The sequence below is a fragment of the Callithrix jacchus genome, chromosome 1 (genome assembly GCF_049354715.1).
Source record: "Callithrix jacchus isolate 240 chromosome 1, calJac240_pri, whole genome shotgun sequence".
NCBI lineage: Eukaryota > Metazoa > Chordata > Mammalia > Primates > Cebidae > Callithrix > Callithrix jacchus.
The window spans coordinates 160,132,046-160,152,601 of record NC_133502.1 but is presented as its reverse complement, the minus strand read 5'-3'; the positions used below and the strand labels follow the sequence as shown (position 1 = coordinate 160,152,601).

Genomic DNA, 20,556 nt, shown 5'->3' with positions numbered 1-20,556 from the left:
ATAGAAAGACCCTGTCTCTACAAAAAAAAAAAATTAGCCAGGTGTGGTGGCATGTGCCAGTGGTCCCAGCTACCTAGGAGGCTGAGGTGGGAGGATAGCTTGAGCCTGGGGGGTTAAGGCTGCAATGAGCTGTGATCATACCATTGCACTTTAGCCTGAGTGAGACCCTGTCTCAAAAATAAATAAATAATATGTATATTTAACAACATGGATGAATCAGAAAATCACTATGCTGAGTAAAAGAAGCCAAGCAAAAAATGGTTCTACTTTATAAGTGTATTTATATATTTTTAGAACATACAGATTAATATATAGTGATAAAACAAGTTGATGGTTGCCTGAGGAATGGGAGGGGGCAGTGGAAGAATGGATTGTCAAGAGACAGGAGAAACATTTGATGGTGAGGGAGTTATTAATCATTTGGACTATGCAGATAACTTTATGACTGATACATACAGGAGTATCTTAGAGATATTGTGGGTTCAGTTTCAGACCACTACAATAAAGTGAGTGTCACAATAGAGTGAGCCGCACACATTTTTTGGTTTCTCAGTGCATATAAAAGTTATATTTACATTGTAGTATATGAAGTGTGCAATAGCATTATGTTTAAAAACAATGTACATACCTTAATTTAAAATGCTAACAATCATCTGAGCCTTTTGCAAGGCATAACCTTTTTGCTAATGAAAGGTCTTGCTTTGACAGCTGCTGATTGATCTAGATGGTGGTGTCAGAGGCATTTGAACCAGAGCAACTCCATCTTGAATAGGGGCTGGGTAAAATGAGGTTGAGACCTACCAGACTGCATTCCTAGGCTGTTAGGCATTCTAAGTCACAGGATGATATAGGAGGTCAGCATAAAATACAGACCACAAAGACCTCGCTGATAAAACAGCATGCAGTAAAGAAGTTGGACAAGACCCACCAAAATCAAGATAGTGATGAAAGTAATCTTTGGTCGTCCTCGCTCATTATAAGCTAATTATAATTCATTGGCATGCTAAAAGACACTCCCATCAGTGCTTTGACAGTTTACAAATGCCATGGCAACAGTCAAGAAGTTATCTTATATGATCTAAAAAGGGGAGGAACCCTCAGTTCTGGGAATTGCCCACCCTTTTCATGGAAAACTTTTGAATAACCCACCCCTTGTTTAGCATAATCAGGAAATGACCATAAAAGTGGCCGGCCAGGAACCATTGGGGCTGCTCTGCCTATGGAGTAGCCATTCTTTCTTTCTTTACTTTCTTAGTAAACTTGCTTTCACTTTATGGATTCCCCTTAAATTCTTTCTTGCAAAAAAAAAAAAAAATTCTTTCTTGCATGAACCCTCTCTTGGGGTCTGGATCTGGACACTTTTCCAATAACAGTGGTTGCTGAAGACTGGGGTGGTTGTGGCAATGAAGTCTGTCATATCTCTTGACTCTCTTTCATGAAAGATTTCTCTGTAGCACGTGATGCTGTTTGATAGCATTTTACCCAGAGTAGAACTTCTTCCTAAGTTGGAGTTGTGAACCCCCAATATTTGAGACAGGTCTCAGTTAATTTAGAAAGTTTACTTTGCTGAGGATGCCTGCTTGTTGACACAGCCTCAGGAGACCCTGACGACATGTGCCCAAGGTGGCCAGAACATGGCTTGATTTCACACTTTTTTTTTTTCTGCAAAGTATTCTCAGGATGGTTTTACACATTTTAGGGAGACATGAGACATCAATCAACATATGCACAATGAGCAGAGGTTCAGATGGGAAAAGTGGGACAACCCCAAGCAAAGGCAGGACAACTTGCAGCGGGAAGTGGGCTTCCAGGTCATAGGTAGATGAAAGACCAAATGGTGGCATTCTTTTGAGTTTCTGATTAGCCTTTCCAAAGGAGGCAATCAGATATGCATTTATCTCATTGAGCGCAGGGGTGACTTTGAATAAAAAGGGGAGGCAGATTTGCCCCAAGAAGTTCCCACGTTCCCACCTTAACTTTTCCTTTCAGCTTAGTGATTTGGGGGCCCCAAGGTTTATTTTCCTTTTATAGCTGAGTGGACAAGAAAACTAAGAAGACATTCTAGGCAGAGATGATCGAAGCAGCAGAGTAGGCTAACGTCAGAAGGAAAAATATACAGAATTCTTACGGATTTAGTTATTATTAGCTATAACCATAACAGGCACATGTCTTATTATACTGAACTATCTTTGCATTCCTAGAATAAAAACTATTTGGAAATGATGCATTCAACTTTCAAAATACTATTGTATTCAGTTTGCTAATGTTTTATTTAGGACCTTTGCATTTATTTTCATTATTAAGATTGGTGACCAGGTGCAATAACTCACTCCTATAATCCCTACACTTTGGGAGGTCGAGGCAAGTGGATTGCTTGAGCTCAAGAGTTCAAGACCAGTCTGGGCAACACGGCAAAACCCCATTTCTACAAAAAATTTGCTGGGCATGATGGTCACGAACCTGCAGTTCCAGCTGTTTGGGAGGCTGACGCAGGAGGATTGCTTCAGTCCAGGAAGTCAAGGCTGCAGTGAGCCCAACCTGGGCAATAGACTGAGACCCTGTCAGAAAGAAAGAAAGAAAAGAAAGAAAGAAAGAAAGAAAGAAAGAAAGAAAGAAAGAAAGAAAGAAAGAAAGAAAGAAAGAAAGAGAGAGAGAGAGAGAGAGAAAGAAAAGAAAAGAAAGAAGGAAGGAAGGAAGGAAGGAAGGGAAAACAAGACTGGTATATAGCTTTTTTTCTCTTTTCTTCTATTTCTCACTAATTTGGTTTTATAGTTGTGTTACCCTTATAGAACAAGTTACAGTTTCTCATCTCTCTAAATGTTCTATAATTAACCCTACCTCTAAAAGTTCTCATAGAATTGATGATACAAGAAATTTTCTGCCTCTTGTATCAATTTTTATAATTTATATTTTAAGATATTATTGTATTTTGTCAAAATTTTCACCATATTGACAGGTTAAACTATGAGCATTCTTATAATTTTCAAACTTCTCCTTATTTATTTTCTTCTACTTTCAATTTTCTTTTTAGTTTTAACCTGATTTCTCTTTCATCAGTTTTGCAACAGGATTGCTTGTTTCTGTAGGTTTGTTTATTTATTTTTTTGAGAAGGAGTCTCCCTCTGTTGCCCAGGCTGGAGTGTAGTGGCATAATCCCAGCTCACTGCAACTTCCGACTCCTGGGTACAAGCAATTCTCCTGCCTCAGCCTCTTGAGTAGTTGGGATTACACATGCCTGCCACCACTCCCAGCTAATTTTTATATTTTTAATAGAGACGAGGTTTCGCTATGTTGGCCAGGCTGGTCTCGAACTCCTGACCTCAGGTGATCTGCCCACCTTGGCCTCCTAAAGTGCTGAAATTACAGGTGTGAATCACTGCGTCCGGTCATTCTGTGGTACTTTTAACGGACTATTCGCTGGTGTTAATCTATCTTCCTTAAACTTTTGACAACATCAAGCATTCATTTTCTGTTTTATCATTTGTTTATAAATGATACAAACTCCTTTAAAAATAATCTATAGGATGTGATAGTAATTCACAGAAAAGGGGAGGCCTCTTGAGGCTGAAATTTCAAAGTTTACTGTTTATTGAGGTTGTACTCCATAACCAAAATTAATACAATGACAACCAATAAGAATCAAAAGCCCCTGCGCAGTGGCTCACACCTGTAATCCCAGCACTTTGGGAGGCTAAGGTGGGCGGATCACAAGATCATGAGTTCAAGACCAGCCTGGTCAACATAATGATACCTAAAATACACTCTACTAAAAATACAAAAATCAGCTGGGCATGGTGGCACGCACTGGTAGTCCCAGCTACTCAGGAGGTTGAGGCAGAAGAATTGTTTGAACCCAGGAGGCAAAGGTTGTGGTGAGCTGAGATCACACCACTGCACTCCAGCCTGGGCAACAGAGCAATTCCCCATCTCAAAAATAAAAATAATTTTAAAAAAGAATCAGAAAAGAGGCTGAGTGCAGTGGCTCACCTGTAATCCCAGCACTATGGGAGGCTTAGGCAGGAATATTGCTTGTGCCCAAGAGTTCAAGACCAGCCTGGGCAACATAGGGAGATCCTATCTCTACAATAAATACAAAAATTAACTGGGCACGGTGTTGTGCACCTGTGGTCTCAGCTACTCAGGAGGGTGAGGCAGGAGGATGACTTGATCACTTGAGCCCAGTAGTTCAAGGCTACAGTGAACTATGATCATGCCACTGCACTCTATCCTGGGCAACAAAGTGAGACCCTGTCTCTTAAAAAAGAGAAAAGAAAAAGAAAAAGGAAAACGAATACCTTATTTGTAATAACAGAATACAAATTTCATATGCAACATAAAATGCATACTGTATAATATAGTACTGGTATGATACTACATGTCAGCGATGATTTTAAGTATTTTAAAAATTCTATTCACCTCACATATTACAGGAGGAAAAAATGAAGCCACAATGGTAAAGAAACTAAGTTACACAGCTAGTAAATAGTAAAGCTGGGTTTCGAACTGGGTCCAATTCCTGCATATGTGCATTATGCTCTGCTATAGTGTGAATACATATGCACACATACACAGAAACTGTAAAACTGCTGAGAGAAATAAGAGAAAAATATGAGTAAATGAGAACCATATCAGGTTTTCTGATTTTGAAAACTCTCTATATTAAAATGTCAATTTTCTAAATTAATTTATAAATTTTATTATATCTCAATTAGAATCCCAGTTTTAAAAAATGTAAAATCTTGACAATCATATTTCTTATGTTTATTTTTAAGAATAAATCTTTCACAGTAGCCAGGAATTATTTTTAAAGAAGAGTAATGAATGAGATTGCCACACCAGAAATTAAAATTTTACCAGTGGGGGTGAGATGGGGGAGGGAGAGCATTAGGATAAACAGCTAATGGATGCTTGGTTTAATACCTAGGTGATGAGTTGACACGGCACACATTTACCTATGTAACAAACCTGCACATCCTACACATGTAACTAAAAATTAAAATTAAAATTTAAAAAATAAAAAGGACTATATACCCCAAAACTTAAAATTTTAATAATCAAAACAGTAGTATTAGCTCAGGACAAATTAACAGAACAAATTAAGTATGTAGAATTTAGTACATGGGAGTAAATGGTAAAGACGTAATTTAAAATAAAAGGGAAAAGTCAAAAAACAGTGTTGAGGTAATTCATTAAACTTTGTAAGAAAAATATTAAATCTAGAACACATTTTATGCCTTACACACCCATATATACATATATCATCCTAGAGGTTCTAAATGTAAAAGATGACATGATAAAAACAGAAGAAAATATATTTGAAAATTTATGCAATCTTTGGGATGGAGTTGGCTTTTCCAAATATGGCCCTAAAGGCAGAAACTATAAGAAAGAGAATGATAAATTTCGCTATGTAAAAATTAAAACTAAAAGATGAAAAATTATTTCCTCAATTTTCTTACTAGCTTCTGATTTTAAGTGAAATATAAAACCGTGTTTGTTAAAGGTGTGTAACGCTGGTGTTCTTACGTGGAGAACATAAAATGTTGTTTAAGACATTTTATCAGAATGGGAGAATTGTTTTCCTTCTGCGTAAGTGAACAATAAATACTATGTGTGAGAATGAGTCATATCCTCAAATACTCTTATTTTCAGTGACCAACAAATCTCTCATGATTCTCATGAAAGAATCTTAACAAACATTTACTCATTCATTTACCTCTTATTCAAAAACTACTTAGACCAAGGTATTGAGATAGGATATATATGGGAAAACAAAACTCTGATGCCATAGGTAGGGTAGCAGAAATAACTTTCAACTGAGACAGAATTTTCCAGTTGGAGCTTCGGTTACCCTGGAACATTTATGCTCTTGGGCAGGTCACTTCACATCTTGGAGCTTTAGTTTCCTTACTAATAGTAAAGTATAATAATACCTTGGAGAGTTGCTATGAAGATGAGAACCAAACAAACATTTACTGAGCTCCTACTCTTTGTCAGGTTTTTAACATACATGAAACAGTGCTTGGCCAGGTGTGGTGTCTCATGCCTGTAAACCCAGCACTTTGGGAGGCTGAGGCAGGCAGATCACAAGGTCAAGAGATCAAGACCATCCTGGTCAACTTGGTGAAACCCTGTCTCTACTAAAAATACAAAAATTAGCTGGATGTGGTGGCACATGTCTGGAGCCTCAGCCACTGGGGAGGCTGAGGCAGAATTGCTTGAACCTGGGAGGTGGAGGTTGCAGTGGGCCGAGATCACGCCACTGCACTCCAGCCTGGCAACAGAGCAAGACTCTGTCTAAAAAAAAAAAAAAAAAAAAAAGAGAGTGTTTATAAAATGTTACACAAAAAGGTTACTATCACATAACAAATTCCTTGCTCTAAAGGAGTGTGAGTAGAAGGACAAAAGAGCATACATACAATTAATGATAACAAAATTTGAAAGTAAGAAAAGCTCTACCAGTAAAAAAGAAAAGAGCAGATCAGAGATCAGGAAATTTAACTGGGAAGCTTGAACTGGGCTTTGACAAATGAATAAGTACTTGGACCTATGAGGATGTGTGAGAAAGATCATGTAGACAGAGGGCATATGCTATGGTTTGAATATTTGTTTGCTCCAAAACTGATGTTGAAATTTAATCCCCAATGTAGCAGTATTGAGAGAAGGGGCCTTTGAGAGGTGATTGGGTCATGAGGGCTCTGCCTTCTTGAATGGATTAACCCATTCATGAATTAATGAATTAATGGGTTATTATGGGAGTGGCATTGGTAGCTTTTTAAGAAGAAGAGAGACCTGATCTGCCATGCTTATCCCCCTGGCCATGTGATACCCTGTACCAGTTGGGGGCTTTGCAGAGTTCCCACCAGCAAAAAGACTCTCACCAAATGCAATCCCTTGACCTTGGACTTCTCAGCCTCCATAACTGCAAAAAATAAACTCCTTTTCTTATAAATAACTAATTTTCAGGTATTTGGTTATAAGCAACAGAAAATGGACTAAGACAGTACAGTATGAGAGGGAGCAAACAGAAGAAATGAAAGCAAAGATAGTATGGAGAAAACAACAGTAATTTAACAGTAGTGTAGGGTGGATGAAGGTCAGCAGTAGCTGGAAAAAGCATGGAACCAGATCACAAAGAGTCCTGAAGGCCACACTAAGGAGTTTAGAATTCATTCCTTAGGAAATGAAGACTTGTGTGAAATGTACAAACTTTGGCATTAGACTTGTCTTGGCCCCTCACTTCTTAGCTATATAGTTTTGAGCAAGCCACTTGACCTCTTTAAACCTCAGTTTGCTCTTTTATCTAATAGAGAGACTAATACTAACTTATGTACCAAGCTTCGTACCTTGAAAATAGGAGATGCTTGACATATCAAAGTTATTATTGGTTAACTACCAAAGGACTTTAATTAGAGTAGTAAGTATAATCTTATTTGACAGCACTATGTAGACTAGATTAGAGGCTGGGAGAACAGCTATGAGAAAATTACAGTAGTCTAGGAAAGAGGTAGTGGAGTCATAGGAATACAAAAAAGTTTTAAAGTAAAAGGTTCAAAATAAGAGTGTTAGAAAATATTTTTAGAAGCACTTTTTAGATACAGAAAAGACATGATAGGAGACAGAATGAAGATGTACATTAGAGGGAAACACCTACAAACTAAGTTCTGGAGGAGGTGAGTGGGGATGAGATATCGAATTCAAGGGAAATAGTACTCTGCTTTTCTTATCTGTTTGTACACTGTAATACAGAATGTATTTTTGTAGGTATAAATAATTTGGAGGATAAGATAAGACATAAAGATTAAAAGATAATATATTAGAAAGAAAGAGAAATACTTATTCACAGAAAGAAGAGAGTAAGAAAATGCCAAATGAGGCTAAATGGACATTTTGAGATAAAAAGAGAAAAGTGGAAAAAAACACAACTTCCCACTCAAGCAGAATATGAGGTCACCTGCAGGAAATGAGATAGGCCTTATATATATGACTAGAAGAGTATGGAGAATGTGGGAATAGATTAGTCTAGATCAAGATTTCTTAGATTTCATTTAACAGATCATTCTTTTTGGGGAGCATGGAGTCTGTCCTGTTCATTGCGGAACATTTAGCAACATCCTTGACCTCTACCTATTAGATACCAGGACCCTTTCCCCTAGTATTTTGTTTGTTTGTTTTTTGAGATCGAGTCTTGCCCAGTTTCCCAGGAAGGAGTGCAATGGTGTGATCTTGGCTCACTGCATCCTTTGCCTCCCGGGTTCAAGTGATTCTCCTGCCTCAGTCTCCCAAGTAGCTGGGATTACAGGCACCCACCACCATGTCCAGCTAATTTTTGTATTTTTAGTACAGATGGGGTTTTACCATGTTGGCCGGGCTAGTCTTGAACTCCTCACCTCATGATCGGCCCACCTCAGCCTCCCAAAGTGTTGGGATTACAGGCATGAGCCTTGTTTCTCCAAAAGCTTAGGCATCCATTGCAGGACATCTGGTGTGGAGGTGGGCTGTTGAAGGTCGACACACTGGGTATAGAAGACTCACCACCATAGGTGGAAGGTGGGGTCTTGAGATGGGAATAGAGGCCAGAGAAATATCTTCCAGTTGGGGGAGTACATGATGACCCAGGTCCCACAAGGTTGTTGCTCAGTTTTCAATAATCCTGGACCAGCTTTAGTTCCACTGGATGCAGCTCTGCTCGCCCCAAGCTAGGGGGGAAGGGCCTGGCAGGTGAAGACCACACCTGAGTAGCAGGAGCAGGTGGGGGCCACATAGCCAGGCTGGCTTTCCCCCAGTTTTGACCAACAAAAACTTCTTCAGACATGCCCGAATGTCCCCGTAAGGGACAAAGTCACCTCCAAATGAGAACCAGTGGTCTAGATGTTATTAGAATACGATAAGGGGCCATTTAGAAATAAACAGGTAGGGCTGGGTGCAGTGGCTTATGCCTGTAATTCCAACACTTTGGGAGGCTGGAGCAGGTGGATCACCTGAGATCAGGAGTTTGAGATCAGCATGGCCAACATGGTGAAACCCCTTCTCCAGTAAAAATACAAAATTAGCCAGGCATGTTGGCGCGTGCCTGTAATCCCAGCACTTTGGGAGGCCAAGGCAGGTGGATCACCAGGTCAGGAGTTTGAGACCAGCCTGGCTGATATACTGACACCCATCTCTACTAAAAATACAAAAATTAGACGGGTGTGGTGGCACACACCTGTAATCCCAGCTACTCAGGAGGTTGAGGCAGGAGAATCTCTTGAACCTGGGAGACAGAGATTGCAGTGAGCCAAGATCGCGCCGCTGCAATTCAGCCTGTGAGACAGAGCGAGACTCTTGTCTCTAAATAAATAAATATATAGATAATGTCTTGTTTGAGACTCTATTCCTCACACCTAGAATATTGTTGGCATACATCAACACATGCTGTCTATACCAAATGAATGGAAATAATGATTGACAACTGGCATTGAAAGTCTAGCTAAAGTTGCACAGCATATATTTGTAGTGCAACTAATGAGCCTGATTTTGTGGTTTTGCTATTTTCTTCCAAAATGATAAAGAGCCCAAGCAGAGAACAAGTGAAATAGTTTCTGGTTTTTGGAAGCAAGAAACCAAAGAAGAAGGGTACTTAAAGAAGATAGTCAATAGTCTATTAAATGATAAATAGATGGTCAGTAGATGGTCATTAACATTACTGTTTCTAGGTGTTCTTCTTTCCTGTAAGAGACAACACAAGTTATCTTTCTCCTGAAGTTGTACATACTGAGCACACATAGTAGGTATTCAAAAATCATTTGTTAAATTAGCTTATATTCTGAGACACATGATTAAGTCTAAATTACATGAGAATTGTTGTTTACAAAATATTTTTATTTATGGGAAAGGTCTACTTGCAGCTTTTCATAAAATGATTTTTCTTGCCTATGAAATTATTATTAATGTAACATTCTTCTCCCCAAGTTTAGCCCAATGCCCCATCTCCTTCATTTTGTTTGTTTGTTGTTTTTGTGATGGAGTCTCACTCTGTTGCCAGGCTGGAGTGCAGTGGTGCGATCTCAGCCACTGCAATCTCCGCCTCCCAGATTCAAGCAATTCCCCTGCCTCAGCCTCCCAAGTAGCTGGAACTATAGGTGTACACCACCACCTCTGGCTAATTTTTTTCTTTTTGTATTTTTGTAGAGCTGGGGTTTCACCATATTGGCCAGGATGGCCTCAATCTCCTGACCTCATGATCCACCATAAGACATAAAAGCAATCAAAGATATCTCAAACAACATTAAGACTTATTTTGGTGAGAGAAAGATATAATAGTTTTTCCACGTTTTATAAGGATGATGTTTGTTACCTTGGATATTTGAGACATCTATTATAACTTATTAAAGTTCAAATTTGCAAGTTTAGACCTTTGGCTGTTATTTGTTTTGCAAGTTACATCTTCCATCAAGTACACAGTCTGCTATATTGTGACTTTTGTGGTCTAAACAGCTAGACTTCCCATTGGTGCAGATAATCTGGTAAAATATCTAAATGAGTTATCTAATCAATTTTTTTGCATCTCTATAACTTATTTGTTGAAATAATAAAGCACTATTTCCTTTTTTAAACTTCCATATTCTTATGACATTAATTTTCTCAAGGAATAATATTTACGTAAATGGTTTCTTTTCCCTATTACATTGAAAGAGTAGAATCAGTTTGCTCTCCCCAACTAGCACATTTACTTGCTCATAATATACGCTTAAAAATAACTGATGGATAAATCAATAAGTAAGGTTATACCTCACAGGGCAGAAGTCAGAAGACCTGAGTTCTAGATCTGCCTATGTAATTCTGGGCAAACTGCTTAACTTCACTGGACCACATCATACGCAAGGTTTTAGGGTAAATATTACCTAGGCAAATGTGAAAGCATGGGATTAGTACTTCTACATTTCCCATGGAAATGGTCGCCCAATTGCCACTTTTTCTTCTGGGTTACAAAGTGAAGTCTAAGCATAGATAAAGTTTATGACAAGAATCTTGGCTTACCTGAATTTTTCAGGTAAAAGATCCAATAAGCATATGATATGTGAAATTGTTCATAATCAGAAAAGCATTGAGGGGTTGAACATATGGGACAGAGAAAAGTAATAGTGTTTACAGAGACAAATACTGCCAAAATAGGCTAGAACAATATTTGTCTTTTTGTATCTGAAAAGAGGTAATCTACATGAATATGAAATGTTAGGTTTCCCTTCCATACTTGCAAAAATTTCTTTACATGCTGTTGCTACCATACCTCTTTTCCAGCAGTAATTATCCAGCTTAATTAGACTGAATATGTTGTATTAAAATGTTTGCTCTCAGTCTATTGGTGTAAAACAGTCCCTTAATGGTGATCAAAAGATAGTATGTGAGGTTACACCTATAAATTAGCAGCCAGAAGACAATAAATTACTTATGCAACATATTTGTGCAATACTTTTTATTCCATATCCAGATTTTCTGCATGATCTGGTTTGAGCTAATCTGTAATTCTGTCTCAAGCTGATTATCTGTTATATTCATGCCATGTTTACTTTTGCACAGGCATGTATGTGTGTGTGTGTGTGTAATATTTCATACACGTTTGCTCCTGCAAAAACCCTGAAAACCTATATTTAGTAGGAAGTACAAGAAAATTGATAGTCATTATTTCAAAATAACCTAGTGCCAGATGTGAAGAAGTGAATGTAATTAAATATTCATCACAGTACTTACTCTAGATAAGGCATTGTGCTAGTTACATAAAGATAATTAAGACATGATTCATGGCCATGATATCAAGAAGACTGAAGTCTGATGGGGAAGGCAGACATGAACAAAACAATTATAATGCAAAACATGAAAAGGATACTAACAAAAATTGTAGGAATAACAAAAGGTAACCACTAATTCTCACTAAGAGTGCCAGTGGGAGGAGGAAATATATTAAATTAAAATTTATAGAATAAGTAGGATTTCAACATGTGATCAGAGTACAAAATAAATTAGCAGGAACAAAGACTTAGGAGTGGGAGAATCTGAGAGATATTCAGAGAATGGCCAACAGTTCAGGATTCCATAATAAATGGGATTGACTGCGAGTTGTTCCATATAAGGATTTCAGGTTTTATGCTGGAGGTGACAGTTGAACGAATTTAAGCAGGAAAGTGGTATTCTCAGTTAACTGTTTTAGAAATATCATCCTGGCAGCAGTGTTTAGAATCACCTAGAGAGAAGAAAAATAAGATCAACTCAGACAAGGATTTATGAGCTTCTTGAAGGCAAAGATTTGTTTTCCTTATTTTTTGCATCATCAGTGCCTAGTATTGTGCCTGGTGCAAAGTATGATCTCAATAAACATTAAATGTTATTACTATAGTCTTAACAGCACAGCATGTGAGTACAACAATGAAGGTTGATATTATTACAAAAAATTTCTGTAAATGTGTGGAATTGGTCTGGACAGTAGACAGATTTTTTTCTTCCTTCTCATCCTCAGCTTAGTTTATATGCAAGTGTGTATCTAAACTTGTTGTATTTCCATTTAGGTTCAAAATAACAATGGTGCAAATAATGAATTAAAATTTATAGGGAAAAGCAATTGTTCTAAGATTGTCATCATATGTAAACTTTTAGAAATAATGATGCAGAACCTTATCTATGAAGAAATAAACAGATGATTTGGATATGGTAAAATTCTCTGTAAATATAGAAAGAAAAGTATCTTTAGAAATTCACCAAGATAAGCAGGGGGAAAACTCTTAAAACACATGGATGACTCAAAAGCAAATATTCCTTGTAGAGAGTGTATGCTGTCATTCAGAGTTTGGGCTCTGCAGCCAGACTGCCTGGATTTGCAACTCTGTCTTATACTTCCAAGCTCATCTTGGGTAAGAGACTTAAGTGGTCAATACCCCAGTTTTCTCTTCTGTAAACTGGAGTTTGTAATATTTGTAAACTTACCTAGTTTATGAGTTGTTTCAAAGTGTTTAGAACAGTGCTTGGCAAATAATAAGTACTAAATACAATTTAGATGTTCTCTTCTTTTCTTTGTTTGAGGCAGAGTCTTACTCTGTCGCTCAGGCTGGAGTGCAGTGGGGTGATCTTGCTCACTGAAACCTCCGCCTCCCGAGTTCAAGCGATTCTCTTGCCTCAGCCTCCTAAGTAGCTGGGGTTGCAGGTGTGTGCCACCACACCTGGCTAATTTTTTTTTTTTTTTTTGAGATGGAGTCTTATTCTGTCACCCAGGCTAGAGTGCAATGACGTGATCTCGGCTTACTGTAACCTCTGCCTCCCAGGTTCAAGTTATTCTCCTGCCTTGGCCTCCCAAGTAGCTGGGATTACAGGTGCCCGCCACCACATCCAGCTAATTTTTGCATTTTTAGTAGAGACAGGGTTTCGCCCTGTTGGCCAGGCTGGTCTTGAACTCCTGACCTCAGGTGATCATCCCACCTTGGCCTCCCAAAGTGTTGAGATTACAGGTGTGAGGCACAGTGCCCAGCCTGGCAGCTATTTTTAAGTTAGTATTCTAAATGCGACAGAGATTGCTGAGTATTTCCCAATATCTGCTTTTTGCTTATATTAATAGAATCTAATTATAACTATGCAAATAACTGTCCAGAATGAACACTGCATCTTCCAGCTTTTACTGCAGCTAAATGTGACCATGTGACTTGGGCCTGGCAAATGAAATGTAAGCAGAAGAGTCAAGTGGCAGCTTACAGAAAACTTTCTTAATAGACAACTAGACATCTACTAGAACTCCAAATTTTCAAGTATGAAATTGCTAAGGGTTGTTGAGATATAAAGCAGTAGAGAGTGTCAGACATTACTGATGGATGTATGAATTGGTATAATCACTTTGGAAAACAGTTTGGTGTTAGTCAATAAATGTGAAGATATGTATACTCAATAATCCAGAAATTTTTCCTAAATCTATATTCTAGAGAAGCATATATGTATACTAGGATACATATACATGGATATTGTAGCAGCATTCTTTGTAATAGACAAAAATTATAAGAACTCAAAGGTCCATCAACAGTTTAATGAATAAACTGAAGTATGTTAACACAATAGGATACTATTGTATCCTATTTAATTATCATACATAATTGAAATCATCATATATAATACATTGAATGAAATTGATGAAACTAACTCATCATATACTATACAACATCCATTGAATAGAAGAAGCAAGAACCAAAGTAACACAAACACCATGATTCAAAAATAGGCAAACTATGTCATCTAGAAAGGCATACTTGGGTGAAACACTTTAAAGAAAAGCAAGGCAATGATTACCACAACTCAGAATTATAGTAATCTCTAGGTCTAGAGGGAGACTTCCTCTAGGGAGAGTTGTGATTAGAAAGGAAAAGTGGGCTTCTGAAATTCCAATGCTGTTACTTCATTTGAGGGGAGGCTCCATTGATGTTCCCTTAAAATAATTTTTATAACTATACATTGTGGTATAGTTTCTATGTAAACATTATATTTCTATGTGAACATTATATTTTACAACTTAAATTACATATATATAAAGTATATATATATAAAGAGATATTGTGCCTTTGGCTTTTGCTCCTTTTCAGTCCTTCCTCCATCCTGCTTCCTGAAACAGATACTGCCACCAGAGACCATGAAAACAAGGACCACTACACAGAAATATCAGAAAAAGGACCTGGTAGGAAGGTAAGTCCCAGAGGACTTAGTGGGGCAGAGTTACCATATTAGTTCTTAGCCTTTGTACCTCATGACTTCATTTACATGATAGAGAAATACATTTAATATTATTTTAGAATTTTCTGTTATTTACACAGGCCTGATTTTAACTAATACACATTTACACTAGATTTTCAACCTGCCCAATAAAAAATCACTTGCTCTCATACACACACACAAACATACATAGATGCATACACATATACATAATACACACATACACAGGCACATGCATAATTAGGCAATTCATGGAAGAAGAAATCCAAAGGATTCATAAACATCTAAAGCATGTTTAATCTCAGCAGTAGTTAGAGAAATGCAAATTAAAACAATATATTGCTTTTCAGAAATTTTGGCCAGGCTGATGATTTCATGTATCAGCCTGGCCAAAATTTCTGAAAAGCAGTATATTCAGTACTGTTGGGCATTCAGGAAAATGATGATCCTTTTCTGATGCTGTTAATGTAAACTGCTATACATTTTTGGAAGGAAAATCGGCAATATCTATTAAATTTGAAATGCCCTTACAATGTGAGCCAGCAAGCCAAAACAAATCTATGCCACAGAAAGTATTCAAGAGCATATGTCAAGAATTCTTATTGCAACATTATTTGTCAGGTAAAAATCTGGAAACAATCTGTTTATCCATCAGTAGTGGAATGTTTAGATAAATCATGGAACGTAGTTACTATAAAATATTATGCAGCTATTTTTAAAAGTACTCCTTTTGGCCAGGCACGGTGGCTCATGCCTGTAATCCCATCACTTTGGGAGACTGAGGCTGGTGGATCACAAAGTCAAGAGATCGAGACCATCCTGGCTAATATGGTGAAACCCCATCTCTACTACAAAAAAAAATACAAAAAATTAGCAGGGTGTGGTGGCATGGGCCTGTAGTCCCAGCTACTCCAGAGGCTGAGGCAAGAGAATCACTTGAACCTGGGAGGCAGAGGTTGCAGTGACCCTAGATCATGCCACTGCACTCCAGCCTGGGCAGCAGAGTGAGACTCTGTCTCAAAATAAAGTACTAATTTTTATATATAATTAGCCAATCAACTTTGTATATGCGTATCTGAATAAACTTGTATGAACATACAACAAAGTGTGAAAAGAATCAACCCAGATTATTAATATTGGTTGCCTGGGAGTTGGGATGGGAATGGAAATTACCTTTTCTGTATACATCTTTGGATGGTTTTCCTGGTTATAGTGAAGATAAGCACATGTTATTTTTGTCTTTTTGTTGTTGTTTGTTTGTTTTTGAGATGGAGTCTCAGCTGGAGTACAGTGGCACAATCTCGGCTCACTGCAACCTCCACCCTCCAGGTTCAAGTGCTTCTCCCACTTCAGCCTCCCAAGTAGCTGGAATTACAGGCACACATCACCACATCTGGCTGATTTTTTTTTTTTTTTTTAGTAAAGATGAGGTTTCACCATGTTGACTAGGCTGGTCTTGAACTCCTGACCTAAGGTGATCCACTCACCTTGGCATCCCAAAGTGCTGGGATTACAGGCATGAGCCACTGTGCCCAGCCAATTTTTGTAACTTTTACAATGATATTTAATTTAAAATTGATTTTAATAAAAGGGAGACATTCAAGAACACAGAATGATTAATGCACCTCAATGTTAGGTGAATATCTTTAAAACTGGTTATTGCCAAAAAAAAAAAACCAACTGGTTATTGCCAAACATTAAATCCATATAACTGAAGCAAACTGCAACACCTGTACAAAATAAAGGAAGTAAGAAAATAAAGTAACTTATTCACTGAAATTTCACAATTAGTATTTGAACAATCAACTCAAAAGACACCCATGTCCAATAAAATAAATAAATGCATGTTACTTCTTGCAATCTTCCGGGAAGGAGTTTAATACCAAGCCATTTCATGGAAAAAAACAGGAATTAACAAATACGGAGAAAAGAATAATTATTCATCAGGCGAGTCTAGCGATACTTAAATGTGTGTATGTAAGGGGGTGGCTGTTAATTAAGGTATAAAATCCACATGTGCCAATTGAAACTCAGGATCTTCCTGCCCCTGCTCAAATGGTTCTTACGCTACCAAGGCATGAGCAACACCTAGCCAGACCCCTGAGGCACGTTTGCCTCCTCCCTCTTGCCTTCCTCTTTCCGTGAATGCTAGATCCTCCCACTCTTGGCTCTGGAAGGCTGCTGCCCTCGCCCTCCCGCTAACCTTGCCGCGTTTTGCCCGGCCTCGCTGCCAATATGCGAGCCTCCACTCCCAAAGAAGCCCAGACTGGGTTGCAGGGTCTTCTCAACCCTTCATACCCAGATCTTTCTGGCCTTCCGCGGACTTCTTCACCGTCGCCCTCCGCCCAGTGCTACCAGGATTCCACTCACTCCCGAGAACCTCAACGCTGCCCAGGCTGTGGCCTCAGATCCTCACAAGCCTCAGCTCCCTAGGCTGCGCCCACTCGCCGACGGAAGTTCCCGGAGCCCAAAGGACGGGCCAGGGGCGGGGCCTGGTCTGGCCAATAGAAGCACAGAATCTAGGCTCAGCGGTCACGTGTCAGGAGGGCGGGAATTTAACGCCGGGAAGACCCGCAGGAGGCAATTTTACCTCAGGTAAGTCCGTGAGAGGCTGGAGGCAGAAGAGAGAATGTTTTTGAGGGCTGAGGGGAAGAAAAGATCGTATTGGACTAAAGAAATATGGCAGCTCAGGAATCTCTGGAAAACACATCGGTGAGGCCCGGCCGATGTGACTCTGCAGGGACAAAACCCCAGACCCACCATCCACTTAACCTAATTAGGTGAGAATAGAAGATGTGAAGGGCTCAGAGATACTGGTGGGATTTCAGCCCATCAGCTAGACGTTGTATGGGCTAGGCCGGGTGCGGTGGCTCACGCCTATTATCCCAGCACTTTGGGAGGCCGAGGCGGGTGGATCACGAGGTCAAGAGATTGAGACCATCCTGGTCAACAAGGTGAAACCCCGTCTCTACTAAAGATACAAAAATTAGCTGGGCATGGTGGTGTGCACCTGTAATCCCAGCTACTCAGGAGGCTGAGGCAGGAGAATTGCCTGAACCCAGGAGGCGGAGGTTGTGGTGAGCCGAGATCGCGCCATTGCACTCCAGCTGGGTAACAACAGCGAAACTCCGTCTCAAAAAAGAAAAAAAGTTGTATGGGCTAAACAATAAGGGAAAATGGATATACCTCGCCTCCTCTGCGATGTTACGTTTCTTTGTTTTAAGACAGAGTCTCTTTCTGTTGCCCAGGCTGGAGTGCAGTGGCGCGATCTCGGCTCACTGCAACCTCTGCCTCCTGGGTTCAAGCGATTCTCCCGCCTCAGCCTCTGAGTAGCTGGGATTACTCAGAGTGGTAGGTGCCCGCCACCACGCCCGGCTTTTTTTTTTTTTTTTTTTTTTTTTTGAGGCAGTCTTGCCTTGTCGCTCAGGCTGGCTTGCAGTGTTAACGATCTGGGCTCACTGCTACCTCTGCCTCCCAGGTTCAAGTGATTCTCCTGCCTCAGCCTCCCGAGTAGCTGGGATTACAGGCCCGCTTTACCACGACAGGCTAATTTTTATATTTTTAGTAGAGAGGGGGTTTCGCCATGTTGGCCAAGGCTGCTCCCAAACTCCTGACCTTAGGTGATCCTCCCGCCTCAGCCTTCCAAAGTGCTGGGATTACAGGGGTGAGCTACCGTGCTGGCCCGGGCAAATTTTTGTACAGACAGGGTTTTGCTATGTTGCTCAGGATGGTCTTGAACTCCTAGCCTCCGGTGATCCGCCTGCCTCAGCCTCCCAAAATGCTGGGATTACAGGGGTGAGTTACCTCGCTGGGTGATCTTATGTTTTGTGGTTTTTATGTGAGGGAGTGAAGAAGGCAGAAAGCTCCTGATGTCTTAGGTTGTTGGGAAGAAGTGGGAAGGCAAACTGAAGATTCACACTCACCTGCGAGTGCTTTTAAATAATCCCAGGGCCCGGCACGGCACAGTGGCTTGTGCCTGTAATCCCAGCACTTTGGGAGGCTGAGGCAGGAGGATTGCCTGAGCTCAGGAGTTCTAAATCAACCTGGCCAACATGGTGAAACCCGTCTCTGTTAAAAATACAAAAATTAGCCGGGCACAGTGGCACCCGCCTGTAATCCCAGCACTTGGGAAACTGAGACAGGAGAATAGCTTGAACCCGGGAGCAGGAGGTTGCAGTGAGCAGAGATCCCACCACTGCACTCCAGCCTGGGCGACAGAGGGAGACTCTGTCTCAAAAAATAAATAAGTAAATAAATAAAATAATAATAATCATCATCATCATCATCTTGGGAAAGCTGACTTCCTGGCCTTGTGCCTGACCTCATTATGGTGTGCATTTCCATTTTGGCCCAGTAGATGTCAGTCAGGAAGCACCAGAGAAATAAAATCTTTAGAAATAGGTAAGGAAAAATATTCGAGAATTGTTGCACTTCAAAAGCTGATAATTTTAAATTACCTTCTCTCCATGATTTTGTTCATTTCCCCCATATCTTTGGTTTTAGAAATAAGAGCAATCTATCTTGTATCCACTCCACTCACCACTGTTAGATTGATTCAATATCTGTAATGCAATGAAATAAACTTGATAAATGGAATTATAAGAATGTATATAATATATGGCATCTTATTTAAGTAGTACATATTTAGCATGAATTTCAGTGGTTGACTTCAATACAAAGGTAATTATTAAGGTAATTAGTGAGAGTGATAAATGTGAAGTCGATGGAAATACTAGGCTTCACAAGAAAAGTTAATATAAATGCTGACAATAAGCTGAGTGTGTAACGTCGGTAGAGTTGAGTTTATTGTTATCTTTTTGAAACGGCTTTTAGAATGAGATAATCAGTTTCTTCTGAAAGCACAACATCAAGAAATGGAATCCTAGAATCAGTATTTGCTTGAAAGATCAGTGATACACTGGATGGAAAAGACATAGAGGTTCAGTGATTGGAAATATTCTCAGAGAAGTAACCATCAGTAAAATAATGCCATGTTGGTCTCGTTTAAGAGTGAAAGAGGGTGGCTACACTATATATTCTCCACACCACAGAATCTAAGAATATTAAAGACAATTCAGAGAACATATTTGGCTCATTTTAATTGGAAAACATTGTAATATCCAAAATCCTTCCGAGTCATTAATCAAATAATTGTGCTCTGGATTGTTTTTGTTTTGTTTTATTTTTGGTTTTGTTTTTGAGATAGAATCTGGCTCTGTTGCTCAGGCTGGAGTGCCCAGGCACGATCTTGAGTCACTGCAACCTCCACCTCCCAGGCTCAAGTGATTCTTGTGCCTCAGCCTCTTGGGTAGCAGAGACTACAGGTACACACCACCATGCCCAGATAATTTTTGTGTTTTTAGTAGAGATGGGATTTCGTCATGTTGACCAACCTGGTCTCAAACTCTTGACCTCAAGTGATCTTCCGCCTTAGCCTCCCAAAATACTGGGATTACAGGCGTGAGCCAACGCGGCTGACCTGGATTGTTTTAGGTTTGTTTTTAGTTTTTTTCTGAAAGTTTTAATTTTTTTTTAATTTATTTTTTTAAGACAGGATCTCACCATGTTGGTCAGGCTGGTCTTGAACTCCCGACCTCAGGTGATCCACCCACCTTGGCCTCCAAAGTGCTTGGATTACAGGCGTGAGCCACCATGCCTGGCCAGTTTTTTTCTGAAAGTTTTTAAAAGTTTTACTGAAAGTTTTACACAGCTGTAATTCCTTGAATTCTCAAGTAAATGAGAACCATCCTGGGCTATTTCAGCATTCTAAATTTTACTTATTGCTTCATTCGATGGATTTGTTGATTTACCAATATGCCATTGTTATTTTCTTCCAAA

General features: G+C 39.4%; 1 protein-coding gene across 2 annotated transcripts in view; it reads right to left on the bottom strand.

Annotated features, from left to right (window-relative positions):
- Positions 1 to 3,465: 3,465 nt before the first annotated feature.
- GNG10 (G protein subunit gamma 10) overlaps positions 3,466 to 20,556 on the bottom strand; it is a 140,886-nt gene continuing 123,795 nt past the window's right edge. For both annotated transcript variants that reach the window (XR_013519840.1, XR_013520319.1), the window contains 2 exons: positions 19,176 to 19,280; positions 3,466 to 12,220 (listed from right to left, as the gene is read on the bottom strand). The gene's annotated coding sequence lies outside the window, so the exon portion shown is untranslated. The remainder of the gene's footprint in view (positions 12,221 to 19,175; positions 19,281 to 20,556) is intronic.